The sequence below is a fragment of the Equus quagga genome, chromosome 7 (genome assembly GCF_021613505.1).
Source record: "Equus quagga isolate Etosha38 chromosome 7, UCLA_HA_Equagga_1.0, whole genome shotgun sequence".
Taxonomy (NCBI): Eukaryota; Metazoa; Chordata; class Mammalia; order Perissodactyla; family Equidae; genus Equus; species Equus quagga.
This window is the reverse complement of record NC_060273.1, coordinates 38636900-38658059: the sequence shown is the minus strand read 5'-3', so window position 1 is coordinate 38658059 and position 21160 is coordinate 38636900. Positions and strand designations below refer to the sequence as shown.

General features: G+C 50.5%; 1 protein-coding gene across 1 annotated transcript in view; it reads right to left on the bottom strand.

Moving 5' to 3' along the window:
- CUX1 (cut like homeobox 1) overlaps window positions 1-21160 on the bottom strand; it is a 339593-nt gene that overhangs the window by 176439 nt on the left and 141994 nt on the right. The window lies entirely within an intron of this gene.

The following is a 21160-nucleotide window of genomic DNA, read 5'->3' as shown; positions in this document are numbered from 1 at the left end:
CGGGTCAGGAAACAGCCATTGCAGAAGGAAAGAGAAAGGAAACATTCGTTAAGGCCTCCTGAAAACAGCTTTGACTTCAGTGATGGTTATTGTTATGTAAAGCAATCCCGGTACCTCTCCCATCCCATTCCTTCATTCATAGGACATACATTACGCTAACTGGTGCCCCATAGTTTAAATGAACTCACTTACCAATACTACTATCTTTTTTTGTTTTAAAGGTATTCTGGCTTTTTTTTTTTTTGGGCAAGGAAGATTGGCCCTGAGCTAACATCTGTTGCCAATCTTCGTTTTTCTTTTCTCCCTGAAGCCCCAGTACATAGTTGTATATCCTAACTGTACGTCATTCTAGTTCTTCTATGTAGGACACTGCCACGGCACGGCTTGATGAGCAGTGTGTAGGTCTGTGCCCAGGATCTGAACTGGCAAACCCCGGGCACGTGAACTTAACCGCTTGGCCATGGAGCCGGTCCCAGATTTTATTTCTACATACACCTCCTCTTGAATTATTAGTCTCAGACAATTTGCTTAGAAAACAGCACATTATAATATGGGTCTGACTTGTTTGCATCTGAAATGTATTTGGGCCACCATCCCGCATTTCAGCTGTCACTTTCGAGCACTGTTAATGGGAGATACACCTATTTTGAATCCATGTCGGATAGTCACTGGAAATTTTACCCCAAGTCACCAGTACCCATTTTATAACAACGGGACATCCCAGAGGTAAGTCCATATGATCTCAAGACTATTTTATTTAAAATGAAGCAAACGACTAATGCACAACATAGAGATTATAGTCAACAATCCTTATTATAAGATTCAAAGTTGCTAGGAGATTAAATCTTCACTGTTCTCAACACAAAAAAGAAATGATACTTAGGTGACATGATAAAGGAGCTAGGTGACGCTACTGCACAACCACACTGCAGTGTACGCATGGAATATACACGGTATCAACCCAACACCGGGTCCACCCCAAATTCCCACAATAGCACAGGTCAGTTCTAGCTCAAGGGAAACAATGAAGTAACTGAGGAAGTGCTTCAAATATTCTGAGCGGACTCGAGTACGACGACTTCTTGCCTGAGAGATGGGGCACGGAAGGCGTTCACCGAGCAGGGTCTACGTGGCAGATCAGAGTCAGCGAGTCTGGGCACTGACCTTTCGGAAAGTTCCAAGGCAGCCGCGCACGCCCAGCTGAACCTGACTTGTGCTAAAGACGGACACGCACGAACGAACAACAACGTGGGAAGAGGATAAAACATCATTTCAGGAAAAGAGGCCTGGTGCTCCGGGCAGAACGGAAGAGGCAGGACATATGCTGAGGCCGTCCAGCAGTTCGCGGGAGCAGGGAAGTGGGCAGGCTTTTTCTGGGTGAACCAGGAGAGGGCCACGAAGCCACTTCTCAGGACACCTGTCTGCTCCTCCACCTCTAAACCGCCGAGAAGAGCTGCCGTGAGATACGCGAGTGCTACTGAGCAAACCAGTCTGCGCTCCTCTCCAGAGCTCCTGGGTCGGAACCGGAGCAGCAGGGGCCCGGGGAGAGGTTCAGATACGAAGGCAGTGGGCAGAGCCGGACAGCCCTGAGTCCGAATTCTGGCTCAGCCACTCGCGAACTGTGAGGACACGGATGCCATGTCACCTTCTGAGCTCAGGTCTCCATCTCCAATGTGCCTGAGAATAATTATGTCTTCCTCATAGGAGAAGGAATGAAACTGTGAGGAGTAGCACACAGGAAGTGCTCAACAATATTAACCACTATTATTCTGAGTAACAACATTGCTGTTATCGTTTAAGGAAAAGCTTTCTAGCAAAGTTAAAGCCACCCTAAATGGATCTGGGGCCACAGAAGGCAGCATTCTCTCATGGGATGTTCCCGCATCACACGAGGGTGGGTAAGAGAGAACTCAGAAGTGGTGGGGTCGGGGGATGACCATGACCCCTCAGACTCCCCACTCTGCGATGCTGTGATGCTCTAAGCAGCCCTGGCCTGGGGCCTGCTCGGTCCCCCCAGGTGAGCCGCCCTAGTCAGCTGCGCGTGCACACGGGCACGCGTGGGCCAGCTCTTTTGGTAACTGACTGACTGCCAGCCTTCTGTGTTCCTCTGGCCAAGCACCTATATCAAAGGGCTGCCATCCTACGCTCTGAAGCCAGCTTGCTCGCTCAGCAGCTCCTTCATCCACAGGGAGCCAGCGCTGCAGTCTTGCTCCCGCGTCGTCAAGAAGAATGGCTCTGGGTATTTTGTGCGACCCAGTGTTCTTTGTGGCTTTCCTCTGGACGAGGGCCCCAAACCTTTCTGGGTCACGCAGTCTTCTGAGAATCTGAGGAAAGCTACTGACCTGCCCCTCAGGGACAAAACTGCCAATTATTTCACTGCAGCCTTCCTAAAACCTGCGCGCAGAATCCAGTTTAGGATCCCTTGTTCCAGCCTGTGTTATTTATATTTAAATGCAACAATTTATATTTAAATGTAACTTAATTACATTTTAAAATTCAGTTCCTCAGTTGTACAAGCCACACTTCAAGTGCTCAGCAGCCACACGAGGCTGGTGGTGACCCCCTGGACAACAGAGAAGCAGAGCGTCTCCGTCGGTGCAGAGTGACCTACCGGACACGGCCGTCCCATAGCTCTGTCCCAAACACAACTAGCCCACGTGAATTTGTATTGCAACCCTGTAAAAGCATTTGATCAAGGAGTATTATAACTCCCTTTTTAATTACACATTTTCCTATAGGTTGCATTCCTAAGGGTGATTCCCATTATTTCCTTGGAGAAGTTAATACTTTTGTTCCTCTGTTGGATAATCTTCTATATTTTTACACCAAGTTCAATGACAAAAGATAATCAAACTCTTTTTACTAGGCTCTTTTTAAATAAATAAGGCTTTCTGTGGTAGGGACCATAATGGCCCCAGAGATCCAGGTCCTGGTGCCTGGAACCTGTGACCTATTAGGTTACGTGGTGAAAGGGACTTGGCTGATGTGGTTAAGTTAGGGATCTTGAGTTGGGGTGATTATCCTGGATTATACGGCGGGCCCAATGTGATCACAATGGTCCTCCGAGGAGGGAGGCAGGAGGGTGAGAGTCAGAGAGGATGTGATGATGGAAGCAGAGCTCAGAATGATGCAGGGCCACAAGCGAAGGGATGCAGGCAGCCCCGAGAAGCTGGAAAAGGTAAGATAATGATTCTCCCCTGGAGCTTCTAGAAGGAACACAGCTCTGCCGACACCTTATTTCAGCCATAAAACCCATTTTGGACTTCTGAGCTCTGGCACTCTCAGAGGATAAATTTCTGTTGCTTTAAGGCACAAGTCCATGGTGGTTTGATACGGCAGCAATGGGAAAACAACATGCCGCCTCACTTAGCCCACACCGAAGGGCAAGTCGGGGAGAGGCGGAGGAAAAGGGCGAAAACTGACGGCAGAAAGATTACTGTTTGCTCCCGGGCAGGGTCAACAGTAAAGCTCACGTTTTAATCACGAGGAATAAGCCAGGCTTCTGGGTCAGCACCTTGGCAACCAGAGGTAATGAGCTGGGAAGTCTGAACATGAGCAGCTCCCTGTGTGCAGGGTGGACTCTGCGGAGGGGAGGAGGAGGGCAGCAACAGCCCTCGGGACTCTGTGGGGTGGCCCGGTCCCCTTCCTCCTGTCCCCCCCCCCCCGCCCCGGGAAAGGACAACAGGCGGATGATCACAAACTGCAAACACAGGGTGATGGATGGAATCTGTTTGCTGTTTGTTTTCCGAAAAGGCTGCCCTGGATGAAGGCAACTCGCTCATGAAGTGTCACCATATTCCCCAGTGTTGTCGCCAATGAGCGGGGGGCTAGGGTTCGTATCAACTGGGTAAAGAAGGACTGACAAACTACCATGAAGCCAGCTGGAGCTGACACAGCAGCCACGCATCCCCAGCTCGCACAGACGTGTGGTGAATCTTTCTCTCAAAACGCCACAAACCCATCTCAATGTGAACAATGCAAGGATGATAACCTCAATGGGCCACCTGTCTTCCACTGTCAGTGGGAGCTGTGGCCCCTCCCAGGCCTGGGCATCCGGGAGGCCCTTCACTTTTCAGGGCGCTATGGCTGAGCCCCTGCCCCACCCGCAGGTAGTCGGGAGGCACAGGGGTGGGCTTCAGCCTGCCTTGCTATATGTGACAGCAAGTAGCACCTGGTGGCCCCTGGGCTCTGGAGAGGGGACCCCACAGGTTCCAGCATGCCTGGATCTGGACACTGCAGAAGTGGACGCAGCCAGGCCCCTGCACCCTGGGACATGCTTCCCCTCACCCCTTACCCAGAGTCTATAACGCGGCTGGACCAGAGTTGGGAGCCCATCCTCCTCCTTCCAGACTGGGGCTGCCCGAGAGCAAGGAGTGGGTTTCAGTTGCCCCCCATCTTCAGCATCCAATGCAGGTTGGGCGATATTTTGCTGAGGAAACCCAGACATGAGAGGTTTTAAAACTTGAGAAGGTCGGACTGTGGAAGCTGGTCACATTCCACACCAGGCCTGACGATCCTTTTCCTGGAGGGGCCCATCCCACCCACAGTGGCCCACTCCCCACACTGCAGAGCGGGAAGGGCGCAGGTGTGGCCCCTGGCCTGGTGCACGAGGCACCCTCTGTGGCCTCCGGACTGGTCAGCAGAAAGACTGATTTGAGCCATCAACGTGGAATTGCTGCCGAGAGAGGGACTGTGACCTGGGGCTGCATTTGGAAGAGCATTTGTCTCCGTCTCCTCTGTGCCTAGAAGGGGCCTGGCACACAGGGGGAGCTCCAAAGACACAGAATGGGTGCATGAGCGAGTCCACGAACAACAAAGCATCTCTCACAGTGCGTCAAGGACTGGGCGAGTCAGAGCGCCCGCCCGGACACGTGCCCTCAAGGATGGGCTCCACGGCGCAAGCCAGCACCGTCCAACAAAAATACAGTGCCAACCACCCGCATAACTTAACACTCTCTACAGCCACATTCGAAAAACAAAAAGAAACAAGTGAAATTAATTCTAATTTCATTTAACCCAATAGATCCAAGATATTATCACTGCCCACAGAATCAATATAAAAATTACCGAGATGTTTTACCCCCTTTCTTGGGCATTGAGGCTTTGAAGTCTGGTGTGCATGTCACACTTTGGCACGTCTCACTTTGGACTGGCCACACGTTGAGTGCCTCCTAGTAGCCTCGTGTGGCTGGCAGCCACCACATGGGCAGCTCAGGGCAAAGAGAGCCTTCAGGAAGCTGGGCTCTCCTGGAAGAGAGGGTCAGGGGTGCCCCTCACCCGCTCAAGGGACAGATGAAAGGACAGGAATCAAGAGAAGCAGGGGAAAGCTGGAGAAGAGACGGCCCAGAGGAAGCGGTTTCAAGGGGGAAAAGGCACTCAGCCCAAAGCTGCCGCAGGCGTGGGGCTGGGGACACTAGCTTGGCGCCAGGAGCTCCAGGTAGCGCTGAGCCCACCTCAAGCAGGGCCAGGGGTGGAAAGAGGCCTGGGAAGGCTGCGGTGATGGAGTGCTGGGGAAGAGGCTGCAGGGAGTGTGAGGAGAGGGAAGGGGGTGGGCGGGGTCTGGGGATTAGCAGAAGTTAACGAGGGTCACATTCAGCGAGTGTCACCAGGCGCTGAGCGCTGCGGCGGGCGACTCAGACATACTAGGTTCGTTTGCTTTCATGGGGACCCTGCCAACACCAAGGGCTGACGCCTACATTTTCCAGCTGAGGATACCCGAGGCTCAGAAAGGGGAGGAACTTTGTCCAAGCTCACAAAGCCAGAAAAGTTAGGATGCAAACCCAGATCTCCGAGGCCTGTGCCACAGCACGGTTTGTAAAGGCGTCGACCACCTTGGTCGGCTGTGGGTGCAGGGATGACATGCAGGGGCCACCTGACAGCCACATGGGGCAGGGGCCACACATGGATCACTCTGAAGCCTTATAATGGGTCCAAACTCAGAGGGGAAATGGCGAAGTTGGATGGGGTCACGGAAGGCGACAGGTGGCGGGGCAAAGGCATGTGAGACCACCGTGGAGGAGGGAAAGCTTGGGGAGGGAGGCCTCAGGTGCAGGGACGAGACCCAGCGCCCTGGCGCTCAGCCCACAAAACAGCGCCTCTCACTAGGCTCGCCCCCGGTCCACTCCGAACCCTGCCAACCTGGCACAGTGCCAGCCTCACGGAAACACCAGCTTTGAGAAGCACAGGAGACGACAAAGTGTCTCCACATCCACTGCAGCTCTCCACGACGGCAGAGGGGCCACACAGCGCATGCTGACCGCCAACAAAGCCCGCTCATCTCCACTACGACCGGCCCACTGTATTTACACGTCTTTTCTTTGGGTAAAGTCACGTCTCCTGCCAGATCTGCTAAAATCACCTTTCAGATATTAAAGCCGGCTGTGTGTGTTTGCACTCACACACGCACATATATTCAAAGACAGCTGAAGAGAAAGAAAGCACTAAATATTCATACCCATACACAGAGGAACTGATACATATGTACTCAAGCCACCAGCTAAAAATCGCCCACTCCGATTTACTTTTGGCAGTTTGAGAAATTCCTTACCCAATTCCGCTACCTGCAAACATCACCTGGCTTACTACTAAACTAAGGAGACAGGAGCAAGGACGCTCACTTCAGATCCACAAACTGCAGACGCGGCCACGCCCATTACCAGGTGCGTCTGTGCGCCCTTCTCTCCAGTGGCAAACTGAAGAAAGTGGGGTCCTGGCCAATGAAAACCAAGTGAATGACAATTTGGGACCTAACGCAAAGTTAAACAACTTCATAATTTAGGGTTACATACCTAATTCAGGGACAGATTTTTTAGCAGTATTTTAAACTTGCTTCGGTCCTGTACCATTTATGGAGCAAAAGCAGCTAACATCTTAACACGTAGAAAGCGATGTCCTTGAGATTATTAATATCGGATGTCTGCCGGCAAAGCCAGGACCGTGCATTTCAACCTTCTCTCCCTTGAGTACACTGCAAATAATAAGCAATGTTTATAGAGACATGCTTCTACGTGAAAAGGATTTTCATTATTCTCCAAACCACTGATTCACAACTCACTTTTTTAGATCAGAAAATTGAACAGCAAAACCTTTTTGCAGAATTTCCTATGTAATGACGATTGCTGGAGAAAACTGTTCTGATTTAAAAGCAAAACGGAAACAAAACCACAAAATTACCATGCAGCGTTCAGTTGCACCTGTGAGGTAGGAGCCGTCCCCAGACACACAGTCCCTGGACCCATGTGGTGTGAATCTTTGGCTCTCTGCCCATTTTGGGTGCCTGGGTGGACTCTGGAAGGTTCTGTTCCACTTTGGGGTCTGGGACTCCCAACACCCCACGACGTCTCTCCCAATCCACACTTGCATGCGACGCCAGGGCCGGGCACCCCAGAACCGCGTACCGCGGATTCAGAGCTGGTGGCCAGCAAGGGCCCTCTGCGTCTAGGAAAGAGTGGCACCCAGGACACGGCTGTTTACGTTTGGAAGCCAAGCAGATGAAGGAGAACAGCCCAGGCACTTGGTATAAATAAAAGGAGGCTATAAATTACAAACGCATCTTCAAAGTCGTAAAATGATCTCTACTTCCAATACATCTTAGAATCCAGACTTTGGGGGACGTTCTAATGAACCTTACAGTGCCCTCTTCACCTCTGCTCTGCAGGGACTCACGTGTGTTTCTGTGCAACAGCCACCTGTCTTACACTTGCAATGCTCTGGCTGTCTCTCAGTGGCATCTCGTCCTCTACGGTGGCAGCCCACGAGTGGGGTCCTGTCTTGCTTGGGGACAACACGCTCATCCCGAGAGCACTGGGGGCAGGTGGGGCAGGTGGGGCTGGACTAGGTCACCTCTGCAGGGCTCGACTCTGAGACTCTCCCAGGGCTGCTGACACCCCCTGGCCCCAGTGCACGAGTAGGAAACGTTGGGACCCAGCGCTGTGGCCCTGCCAGCCGTGGCTTCACCCCTTCAGCTTGTTTCAGAACCTCCCAGGCCAGGGGAACTCTCAGCGTTGCCCTCTTCCCTGGTCTTGGTTCAGCTCCCCTTGTCATGCTTGGGTGAAGGGTGGGGATGGGCTGAACCCTTGGTAGGGGCCAGGCAGACACATGAGACTGGCTTGCACCGAACCCCCAGGAAAGGCTGATGCATAAGCAGGCTACGTGTGGCACACCCGCCAGGCTAAACGACGACCTCCGCACTGGCTTACTGACCCCCGGTTTCCCCTCATCACTCAGGCCTCAGAGCAAGAGGCCATTTCTGACTTGAAAATGTTTTAGGTATATGTTCAAAGAAAATCATTACATAATATAGCATATTTCATTAAATTTGATCCCGTCAAATGTAAGATAGACCAATATTTTATGCTACACTAAGAAAAAAAACGCTGCTTATTCAACTGTGATGTCACTGATTTTAATATTCTGATTTTGAAGATGGTAAAATGCGTAAAAGTGTACACATTATGATCAAAATATGGCACACCACGAGATGAACTGAGGGGAAAACAGGTCCCAAGCTGTTTTTAGTTTAAACTGTAGTGGCCTATATTTTAGGTATTGCGGCTATGTTTTTTAAAAGGGTTCTTGTCTTTTAGAGATACATACTAAAATATTTATGGATGAAATACAATTTTTGCTTCAAAATAATTTAACGGGGAGGGGTACTGGGTGAGAATAAGGACGAAACAAGAGTGCTGATGGGTTGGTGTTGTTACAGACGGATGAAGGGACATGGGGTTCGCTGTACGCTTCACCCTACCCTGTGTTTAAGTCACTGCGTGTCACTCTGAGGCACACTAAGTCTCAGCTGACAGAACAGGAAAAGAAAGTATGAGATTAGAGCGAGGGACTGTCTCTCTAACTTACAATCTCCCAGCTAGTTAACGGTCACCTTTATCAAGCCACCCTGGAAATCTAAGGGTCACCTGGTCCGGTCTCCTGCCTCTCTGCGGTGTCCTGGCCATAGGGCTCACCATGCCAAGGCCACAGTCCCGTGCTGGGACAGTCCTGGTGTTAGAATGGGCCTCATCGCGGAATGGGGAGCATCAAACACCATGCTACCGGCACCCTCCGAATGCTGACAGTCGGAGGAAAGCTGTCCTAAAGCACGTGCAAACAACACTGTAGAACCAATAACTGTTTGTTGGTGAATAAAACAGAAATTAGAGTAGATTCTAGCTGATTCCACTCCCACTGGCTTGCTTTATAGTGCGCTCTCTGGCGTGGGAGATGGAAGCAGCAGTCGCTGGTACCCCCGGGCCGCATGGAAGGCCAACGGTGGAACCTTCCCCCCGCCAGGCCCACGCCTGCCCTCTGCCACCGCCGCTGTCTGCCGTGTGCTCAGCTTGCCCTCCAGCCAACCAAGTATCTGGGAACCTGACCGTCTCCCTCCACATGCCCTCCTCTCTGCCCTTCATCTTCTCTCTGCACCAAAGGCCGCTCTAGACACTCCTGGGTGACACCGTGAGCAAAGCCCTCCTGCCCAGGGTCCTCGCTCCTTGGACTGCTCCCAGGTCTCGTGTCCCTCTCCCGCGCTGGACAGGACACGTCTGTCAGTTGTTCTACGTCCCTGTTCTGCCTCTAACGCCATCTAGTCCCATGATTTGCACTGTGCACGGAGCCACTTAGTCACGTGGGAACAAAGCTCTAGAGAAGAAGGAAGAATGGGATTCTGATGGACCACTAATATCCACGACCTCTACACAGCCAGGTGGGCTACCCTGAAACAAAGGACGTCAAAGATCTTTAAAAATACAAAATACAAATACTCAGATTCTAGATTACACAGATGCTAGATGGGACAATTTGAATGGCATAATTTCCTCTTAAATCAAGAAATTTCTATATAGAGTATTTTGTTAAAGAAAAACGCAAATAAGTTTAATTTCAGAAAGAGTCCACCATTTATAAATATGTTAAAATATAGTAATACAATGTTATTGCAGTTTAACAAAACCACAACTTTTCTAAAAAGTAATAAGTAGCAAACTGGTGATTTTTTTCAACTAAGATATTCAATCAAAGAGAAATGAGAAAATGACCGTTTTTCTACAACTTAAAGTCAAAATACTAAAGACACCTTCAAAGCATCTAGCTATGGATCCTTTATTCTCATGTCTAAAGATTCTAAAACATCCTGATGGCGGCTGAGACATCCTGATTAATAAAAACCGACACAGTGCACCGTATCTAAGGCTAATTCTACTGACTGTAACATAACAACCTGCTTTCTTATTGATAAGCCATCTCTTCTAAAATAACATCTATGTATTTTTATAAGGTCCTGGAGGCACCAGAAAGACAATGGTAATTATCTGTAAAAGAAAAACTGTTTTTCATACTTATTTCCCTGGACGTCATTTAAGATAACTAGGATTCCCCTTATGTACACAGGAGCACAGACCAGGGATGGAGTTTCTTAAAACAAGACAAGCCATGTTGTCTGATGCAGACTGCAGAGCTCAACTTCAAACAGTTCAGCGAGAAGCGAAGTTCCTCTTTGTTCCAGGATACCGAAAGCTTCGCTTCCCATCTCATCATCTGAAGCTGACTCATGCAGCCGTCACTGGAGCATACTTTCGGTTACTTTTACAGATGAACACTTACTCCTTCCAGTCTTTGTGATAGAAAAGGGTAATTTTACATGGCATTTAAACCGAAGTGTTAAATAAAAAATATCTTTCTATACAACAGCAGACAGTATATCCTGGCAATTTCTCAAAGATTTTAGTTCACAGATTTGAGAGAATTCCATTAGCTTTAATTATTTATCAGCAGTCAATTTAGATTACTGTTCTTGACCTATTTTTACAGTGGATGGGCCACCCAGCAATGAAATAAATGAATAGTCCTTTTCTACAATGGTTGATTTTCTGAAATAATAGAAATCTAGTTTAAAGAAGGAATGAAACCCCAAACATGTAATTAGCACAATATATAACCTGCCATGCTGCCTTTGTAGCTGGATAAAATGCACATCTTTGTGAGTTTTTGGTTATTAAATAAGATTATCTTGAAAGGGATCAACTCACTCATGCTATAATTTCTTCCCATTTAAATTTCTTTGCTCCATTTAAAACATGTTCTGGATCTTGGCAGAAAGTCTCTAATACTGATGGATGTGCCTTTAGCACTGTGCCTAACAAAACTCGTAAGGGGAGGGCCCGGCTCTGTAGAGGCAGAGGGGAGCAGGAGAGAGGAGGAGGGTACTTGGGGCTGGTGGCGAGCAGTGAGGGCCAGGCAGAGGGGAGGACCCCTGGGTTCCTGAGCGAGAGTGAGTGGCATTCTTCTTTAGGAAGACTTGTTTGATGATGAAAAGTGGCAGGTCTATCAGACTGGCAATGCCTGGACTTGGACCCAAGGTGCTGAAGGCTGAGGATGGTGCCCGGAACAGGGAAGAAGGCAGATTCCAGACACAGAGGCCCTGGTTTGGAGGAAGAGCTGGTAGCACATGGCGGCAGCTCGACGGTACGGGAGAGCCCAAATGCTGCCAAGCCAGCGGTCCTCAGACTCCTGGCTCCCTCAGACGCTTCCAGGGGTCCACCAGGTCAAAGCTGTTTTTGTCATTTGTCTTTTCCACTCTCACAAGCGTCGTTTTCCAGACACCATGTGACATGGGATGACGTCATCATTCTGATGTAACAGCACGCGTGCCTGTGGATTCTTGTGCTTTAAAAAGTCTCAGTTTTAATCTCGAACACAGTCACTATTGACAGATACACAAAGACACAAAAACTCTCTGGAGCCCTCAACTTTCAGAGACCAAATGTTTGAGAAACGGCAGCTCTAAGGTTTCCAGTCTCGGAGCCACTGTCAGGATGTCAAGGCCCTGGGTCCACTGATGTCTTGCTGGGTCCACGAAGCAGCTGAGACAGCCAGCCGCCTCCGGGCACAGGATCCTCCCCCTGCCTCCGCCGGCCTGCAGGCTTGGAAGCGCTGGCCCTCACAGCATGGGCCAGCACCGCCCCTGCTGGTGGCACAGGGACTTCCTGCAGGACTCTTGGTGGCCAGGGGTTCAGTGGTGGGGTAGGGGGAGGGCACTTGATCTTTCTCTAATTTTCTAAATATGTCTGATCCCAAAATAGTCTTCCAGGTCACTTTCTGAATAAATACTCATGTCTAAACCTTTGGTTTTAGTTCAGAACTTTGAAAACACTGCTGTGGTTTGTTCATGTGTCTGGGCATCATAGGTTTTGGCTTTGTCAAAGAGAGGAACCACGTATTCTACGTGTAATTGATGATGAAACCGTGAGCATTTACCATGCGTAGTGATGAGGGAGCTGTGGTCCCCGCCCTCGTGGGGCTCACATCCTAGTGTGAACGGGTCTAGACTTCCAGTAGACTGCCGGGGGGCCGTGCTCATCCCCACTCCACTTTGGAGACCCCTGATGGTGCTCAGGCCAGAGACACTCAGTGAATACCTGTGGACGGAATGCGTGAACAGACAGGTGCTCTTCCCAAACTCATCACCAAGCTGCCCCTTTACGGGAACTGCTGCAAAAGGGGTTCATGTGCTAGACGGGGGACGTGCCCAGAGGCGGCATTTTACCCTGGGACTCTCTGAAAGGAACCAGGAAGTGTGACTCCGACTTCCAGCACACCCACCCACCCTGTAATTCACTCCTTCAGTCAGTGCTTCTACTTCTAGGAATTTATCATAAGGATGATCAGAAATGTAGGCAGAGATTTATGCACAGAAATGTTTAGCATGTGTTTAGAAGAGAGAGAAATTAGAAAAACTGTAGATTCCAACAGTAGGCGATTACTTATCAAGTAAATTTTAGTAGAGCAGGACATTGGCATATTAGGTAGTCAGTAAAATTATTGTTCAAAGGATAGCTAAAAACATGGAATAATGCACGTGATTGCCATTTATTCCACAAGGATTTTCTGGGTGGCTATGACATGCCCCCAGACACTGTTACAAGTGCCCCTTCAATCAGGAGCAACAGTGAGTCCCTACACCTCCCGTCTCGAGGGGTGAGAGGCACTAGTCACATCGCCACCCGAGGGAGAACACTCCACGATGGTTAGAGCTGTGAGGAGGCGCATGGTGCTGGCGGTATGTTCGCGAGGCAGACCTGGCCCCGGACAGCAGGGAGGGCCCCTCTGAGAAGAGGGCACCTGAGCCCGGATCTGGAGGATGAGTAGGGCTTAAATGTGGAGAAAGAGGGAAAAAGAAGCCACAAACTACAAAATGGGCCCAACGTTGTAAAAATGAATAAACATACACATGTAAGTGTTTGGAAAAGAATGGCAAGGACCACATCAGTGTTAACGGCAGATGAATGGAATTATGGCTTATTTTTCACTTCTCTGTCTTTAAATAAATTGTATCCTTTTAACATCAAAAACATTCTTTTGAAATTGAGGATGGGGATCAAGTGATAGTTTAAGAGAGTCAGTTGACTTTTTGAGGTTTACAGAGCAACTGAGTTATCCCGTCTGGTCCTCAACGACAGGATCTCCAGACACAGTGACATCCACGTGGCCAACTGAGGGCCAGAGAGACGGCCAACATTAGCCTGTGCACAACCCACAAAGAAAATAACTACCACCCCTGCTAAAGCACAGCTAAACTATGCATGTTTCTCCAAGGAAAAATTATTTACGCAGTACAGCAAGCGTTAGCAGGAGCCCCACTGGCCCATCACGTGTCTCATGTTTTTTCCCATTTACATAAAATACTGCTACAAAACAGTATGCACAGCATCATCTTTCCTGTTTCAAAACATGTTAATATTTATGAACACAAAAAGACAAGAAAGACCTAAAGCAACACGCTAACGTTCCGTCGAGGATCACAGGTGATTTATTACTGTCTCCTTTATGCCACATGCAGATTTCTATGATGAACATTGCTACTTTTTGTAAGCAGAGGACGGTGTCACAGATCTCAGACAACACGGGGGAGACTTACAACCTCATCTCAAACCCGGACCCAAGGGGCACGGCCAGCCCCACCCAGAGCCCAGACAGGAGGGGTTGGCACTCAGCAGGCAGATCATAAACGAGGACCGACGTGGCCAAGGAGAAGCAGGAGGGCCTAGAATCAGATGGCAAACACACTCCTTCCCAGCTCGGGCCTCAGTTTTCTTTGTCCCCCAACCCGAAGGCCTCACACCAAATTTACTCATTGTTTGTGTGCAACTAGTTTACCTAAAACTAAGAGCATAAGGGAGCTATAGCTCCATCTTAGCTTAATAATCAGCATGTATTGTTTACTAATATTTACTCGTTTCACAGAGCTGCTCAGAGGAATAATTAATAATAAACGATGGGAAAATCTACTTGCAGACGCAGAGCCGCGGTAAATGCTTTCTCAGACACTCGTTCAAACGCACAAATGGAAGCAAGAGGCAGGCCCTTCGTCCGCAGGCCCTGCTCTTCAGCAGCAGAATGAGTGGCCCACATACATGGCATCCACAGGGACCCTACGATTTTTACATGCATTTTCTTTTCTGGAAAATATTACAGTGGCACGGGCATATGAAATGCAGACCATAATTTCCTAATTTCTAAATGGAATTATTTATATCACACGCTGGAAACCAAGTCTAAGAAATGCATGCGACTCAGTGAGCGACCAGGGGATCTAAGCCTTTGGAATCGGGTTTTCTGTTTAGAGATGCTCAGAGGCTTCCTAATGGATTATCTCTACCTGGTAATTAGGACAAAACAAAAGCTTCCAGGGCAAAGACGGGCTTCCCGGGGGCCGCCTGGGCCTCCTCTGCTTCAGCAGCCCAGACGAGCACGCTGCTGGGAAGAGACCCACTTCCTCCCACCAAAGGCAGCCCTCCAAGGGCACTGAGGAAGTGCCTCCTCAGCGGAGTCAGGTCTTATCCAGCAGGTGCCAGCCCCGAGACCCCAGAGGTCAGGGATGAAGTTTATGCGCCCGGCAAGGGCGGGGAGAAAAGGTGAGTTACACATCATGCTGATGATGCTGCGTCCTCAAGGTCCAAAAGATCCTTGCTTCACGGACTTTTCACTCTTGTTAGTCTGCACAGCTCAAGGAGTATGTCTGAAAAGAAGTCTTCTTGGTATTGACACACAGCCCGAACTTTGCAGTTCTAAGCACGAGTGCCATTACAAAATTAGCACATTTCATAGGAAATCCTGTGTGGGGAAGCGGGGCTGTGTGGTGGGAGCCAAGGGCACATGAAGCGCCCCTTACTCTTGCTCTTCAGGTGGCAGAAATGTAGCAGCAACCCACGGTGAAGTCCACAGAAGGTGGTCTCCTCCGGGCCTGCTGCCCAGGAGTGCCAGGGACCTGGGTGGCAAAAACCAGCCCCAGCTCAGAAAGCAACGGACTTCAGGAAACACAGGGTGAGGGGTTCATTTTTAATCCTGTCCCTGGAAATGGAGCCAGGACTCACACCTAACTCCATGACAGATGAGAGCGAGAAGAGTGTGTGCATGAGCAACTCATTCGAAAAAGCACAGAGCCCTCTGTTTCTGGCAGGGGAGGGAAGGCTGACTAGGAAACAGGGTGGACGTGTGGACCCGGGGCTGCAGAAAACTGCTAACGCTTAGAGAATTATTACGTGTTTTGGTAAACAAATGGCTTTAAAATGCTTTTGGAATTCCTCTAGCAATCTTTCTCAGGCCTGTTCCCAAATACTAACTTTTACAGAGTCCTGGAATTTTCTTTTGAATACACAGCATGGCTTCCTCGTGGTGAAACAATTCAGGAAAGAGATACAGTTTAACAAATTCTATATCTCTTGGCCGGGGCTGCTGGTCCCGCTAGATGAATCATAGAGAAGTCCATAAATGTCGAGAACATTCGTACAGACTTGTCGTTTCTTACCATATATGGCGAATATAGGTCTATTTATCTCCAATCATCTCGACTCTGGCTTTGGCGTTTTTCTTACCTTACTGCCTTTCTTAAGAATTTCTCTTGCTCTACGACTCAGCCACACAAGACAGTACACCCGATGACAGTACTGACATTCGTAACCCCGGGTTGGAGTTTTCTTTTTTCTGGTATGAAGACAGAATGTTTCACGTCGGTAAATATTTGAGGTTGGTCAAACTACCTAGCCATTTACATTCTTGCTACATCTTAGCTGAACAACACAGAGCTGGAAGGATTTCCATAAGAATTTAACCCGAACAACTTTTCTCCCCCAAGAAATCGTGTTTCTTATCACACATTCAGGAATCAGCTGAAAACAGTGGTTGGTGATGGGGTTTTTTTACATATTCCCTAAATGGATAAATAATCAAAAATATTTTGAGGCCTCCAGAAGCCGACTGTGGGGCAATCCCATGACTGGCTAAGACAGTTTAGGAAATGCCCAGGGAATGCTTACTGCATTCATTCATTCATTCATTCAACAAATGCGTAAGTACTGAGGGTCAAGCTAATAAAGTCCTGAGGATGAATGGCCCCGGGCCGCCCCACCTCTGAGGACACAGGGAGGGAGCAGGACACACTGGGAGGGGAGGACAGAGTGCTCCAGGTTTCAGAGAGGGCTGCAGTTGTGGGCGCGTTGGGGTGGGGTTAGCAGGGCTTTGAGAGAACAAACGGAGCTGGCCATGGAGAGGTAGGGGCGCAGGTGCAGGCAAGGCTATGGGAGGGCAGTGGCCAGGTCACGCAGCTGCCCAGAGGAACAGCACAGGCCGCTGGTCCTCCAGGCAAGGGGTCCACGTGCTGTTGGAGGCTGCGAGGCCTCTTCACGACCCCTGGCCGCACACAAGGGTGTCCAGCCAGATCAGACTATCTTCTCCTTTTAGTCTCAAACTCCCCCTTGTGACAAGCGCAAAGTGTTTAGACCTAACCTTTAACAGATGCTGAAGGCCCGCAAAAGATAAGTCACGAAAACCGGCTGCAGAGCACGGGGCTGAAACCTTCAGCTGTCCAACCTGAGGCTTCGATGACTTCCCTGTGGACGCACATGCGAGCCCCACATGCAAGTCCACGCCACCCGGCAGCTTCTGACACTCCATGTCCACACTCTAGGTAGGCACTGTTGGGAATGTTCACATGTCCAGCAGACCACTGGAAGGTCTGTTTACATAAAAACAACTCAAAATCAAGAATATGCTGACCTATACTCAAAACTTAATTTGGTGACATTATTTTGAAAGACATCCTTTATCTGTAGTCCAAAACCATGTGCAACAAAATACGTATTTGAAATTCCAGTGTCTAGGCAAAATAATCAAAGCTCCCCCTTCGAAGAAGATGGGTACAACTCAGTCTCCTGCCCTGGCTGGGGACCAGCTCCGCACGGGAGCCCTCTTACACAGAGGCAGTTAACAAAAGCAGGCTGAAGAGGCCATCTCTGCCTCTGCAGTACCACTGACATCCTAGGAGAGTGGGACACCTTTCCAGAAAGGCCGTGCTTGGTGGTCTTGGGGAAGGAGTCTGGGGGAATGGGTGGCTTCTGTCGGGTGGAGGATCATGGAATCAGCATGTCAAGTCCTGGGGTCACAGTGCTCTGCCGCCCCGGCCTCTTCTGGTTCTTTCTGATCTGATTCCACTACTTGGTAGGAATGTCAGGAGAGACGGCAGCATGGATATACCATAAAATGACACATCGAGAGAGGGCTTCTTCCAAACAAAACTTCCTTTCGAGGGCTCGTAGAAATAAAGTGTAATAAATTCAAATATAATACACGCCCCGGACCAAGCGACGTACACTGACAGCTTCTGGCATCTTCTGAGTTGCCTCAGGTTTGCAAGCCCTGGGTGTCCACAGGCGCGACCCCCTCAGAGCTCCATGAGAGCTTCCATTGGGCCTCTCTGGGACACTGCATCACGCAGACGAGCATGTGCACAGACACACCAAGTCAACAAACAACTCCATCTCGACTTGTCTCCTTCCCTCCAGATGACAAACTCCCTGGGTGTGGCCTTGTAAATAACAGATGCCTGATACACCAATTATCTGAACATAGATGTTATTCAAGAAATGCTGTGCACGCTTCAGTCACTCCGGGAGTCTCCAGTCCTTATGTAAGTACATCTGCAGAGTCATCCTTGCAGGAAAACTCTACCGACCTGGGGCGAGGCCCAGCCCCACCATTTAAGAGCTGGTGGATGGAGCTGCTCACAGAACCCACCCTCTGAACCCCAGTGTCCTCTCCTGTCAGGCAGGGGTGACACCACCATAAGGATAATATACAGCACAGAGTAGGCATCCAGCAAACACTATGAAAGAACGAACACAGTAAGTTGTCACTGCAGCTGTTACGACGATGATGATACAGACGATCACGACATTGTCCCCACCAACATGTGCACTGCTCAGAGCCCCTAGACCTCTATGTCTTTTACCGACGTGGTCTGCAGAGGGTTCCTGTGTGACAGGCAGGCGCTCAGGTCTACCTGTAAGGCTAAGTGATGGACAGCAAGGCTGTGACCTCTTCCCGGGCACTCAGTCGAGGGCCTGGCGTTTACTGGGTGTTCGCTGCACACTGCTGACCTCTGGGCAGCCGGCACGGTGTCAGGGTCCCTGATCTCTCAAGCCCTGCTCTGCTCCGTCCCTCAGGCTGCCAAACTCAGCTCACGATGTCTTACACAGGGCTTGGCAGACAGCATTTCCCAAACAGAAATTTCCAAAGGGGATCTCTGCCTGCTAGTTTGTGGCCAGGGAAGGTCCATTAACGTCACCAGTTTCCTCCAGTGTCACCTCAAACTCAGTGCCTTGCCCTCTTCTCCCGGAAGACGTGGGAATGGCCCGTGGGCACCTGGTACTTGTATATGGGAGGACTGGGTGCTGACAGCGAAGGAGGTCGCTCACCCGGTTTTTGCTTTTTAAGAAGAGCACTGTTCTGAGAGGTGGGAGCAGAGTGACCCCTCCTTTCCAAGCTCCCCTGAGTGCTGGAGACGCGCTCTCTATGTGTTTTAACATGTACCAAAGAGAGATTAAGCTAAGTGAGGCATGCCATTCACTAAGGCTCACTGAAATTATGCCTGCTAATCTTCTAAACGGCAAGAACATTATGCAATACAAAAGGAATCTTAGTAATTCTAAAGCTTTTACCCAACTGAGAAAGTTTAATTTACAGAAACATACGCTGGAGATGAAGAAGTTCCCCAGCCCCAGCGTGGGGAAGCAGGAAGACCCCGCGGTGTAGGAGAGGAGGGGTGGAGGGTGGAGGGCAAGACCTGGCCTGGGCCCTAGCTCACTTCACCCACTGCTCTTGGAGCCTGGTCTGACTGAGCCGTTTCCTCGGCCATCTCAGCAGGGACATTAGGGGACTGGGTGAGGCCTGGCCACACCTGCGGGGAGTTTGCTGTGGCCAGCGTCGTGGCAGGCACTGTACCGTGTAGTCCCCCATGTGCAGCAGAAAGGCCTTCGGGTGTGCAGGACCAGCCTCCTGTGTACAGAGGAGAGCTGGGGCTCGGAGGGGCTGTTTCACCCCAGGCCATGTGGCTACAAGACAAACTCAGGGGCCGGCTAGCACCAAAGCCACTCCGCCACGCTGTCTCCTAGGCTGCGCTGCACAGGAAGCGGCCCCAGCATACGGCGGTCAGGCTCGTGGCTCGGACCTGCTGCAGCACGCGGGTCCGAGGGTCCCCGAGTCGGCTCTCGGCCCTAGCTGTCCGGAGGCCTGAGCTCACGCAGGCGAGGCTGAACTGTGGGGAGCAAATGAAGAACCCTCCGGTATGCTCCGGAAGCCTGTGCCCACCAGGCAAACAAAATCCCCACAAAGGGCCTGCCTGTGCAAAGTCATTTCACTGGACTGTCCTGTAGCCTCTCCTCTTGAGAGAATATTTTGTTCACCTTAAATGTGCAATTGATTATTTGCTAAATGTTAAGTTCCTACACCTGTCTCGTCCTGCTCCAGGTAAGGAAGGGGGCCTGGTCCCCAGGCACACAAGTTCACAACAGAGGAGAGCAGAGTGGGCTCGGTGTCCAGGTGCTCCTGCCAATGGGGACAAGCACATCTGCTCCATCGCAGGAGCAGAGGGCCGCATGGGGCCCACGTGTCCCCCTCAAAGGTCACGCAGGGGAAGAAAGACGAGCGCACACGTGACATGGGGTCGGGGGATGAGAGGTGAAATACGACGGAGGCTCAAGGAGAGTCAGCCCTTCTCGCTGAATCAAGGAAGGACATCATGGGGAGGAGAACAGGAGCCGGGCAAGGCTTGGACATGGAGGGGAGAGCGGGGTGGGGTGGGGGGGCTTTGTAGGAAGAGGCAACCGCAGAGGCAGAAAGAGAAAGAGCCAAAGGTAAGTTCAAGGAAAAACCAACGCAGGTGGGTGTGTGGGAGACAAGGCCAGTGAGCCAGGCCCTGGAGGGGACCCAGACACGGCCTAAGAGGGAGGAGGGCCACCGCCCGTGGCAAAGGAACGCTGTGACCTGATGACCACGGCTGGTTTTAGGAGGGTTAGCCTGAGAGCAGTTTACAGGACGAGCTGGAGGGCGAAAGCACGGAGACGAGGACACGGACGGGAAAAGAAGTTCAAGCAAAGGCGGTCAAACCAGAACTGGGGCGGTGGCAGTGGAGAGGTGGAAGGAGCATGGTGTTCTCAAGAACCCAGACAAGCGGGCCTGGGGAGGGAGGGGACATGAAGAGAAAAGAGATGGTGAGACAAGGGGGTGTGAGGTTCAAGCCAGGGGAGGGGGCTGGTGGCCCTGCAGCCAGGTGTGAGGAACACGGGACGGGAACAGGCCCAGGAATGGTGAAGACCATGAGAAACCTGCTTCTGGAAAACTTAGGGACTAGCAGGACTTCCCAGGAGGAAATCATGATCTGCAGACGGAGGCCCTGGGACTCGGGGGCTGGGACTGAGGCGGGTGGGGAAGACGGCCGGAGCCCTAAGTGACGTCCACGTGCCAGGAACGGGAAAGAGGACACAGAGGACAGAAAGTCACAGATGCAGGATGAGGCCTATGAAAAAGCCACAGGGCTTGGTGTGTGCTGTGACCTTAGAGAGGGGTTAAAAGTCAGAGGTCAAGACAGACCTGACTGAAAACATTTCAGACAGAGGGAGCAACTAGGCTGGCGAGTTCTCTATTCTGAAGAGTTAGTGGCAGAGATAAGGAGAGAGCCATCAATGCAGCTCACGGAGAGCTATCATGATGTGGAGGATGAAGACAACGAGTCAGAAAGAAGGACATCTCCACGTGGAACACGTGGAGAAGCGAGGCTTCACCTCCACGTGGAACATCTGGAGAAGCGAGGCTTCACCTCCACGTGGAACATCTG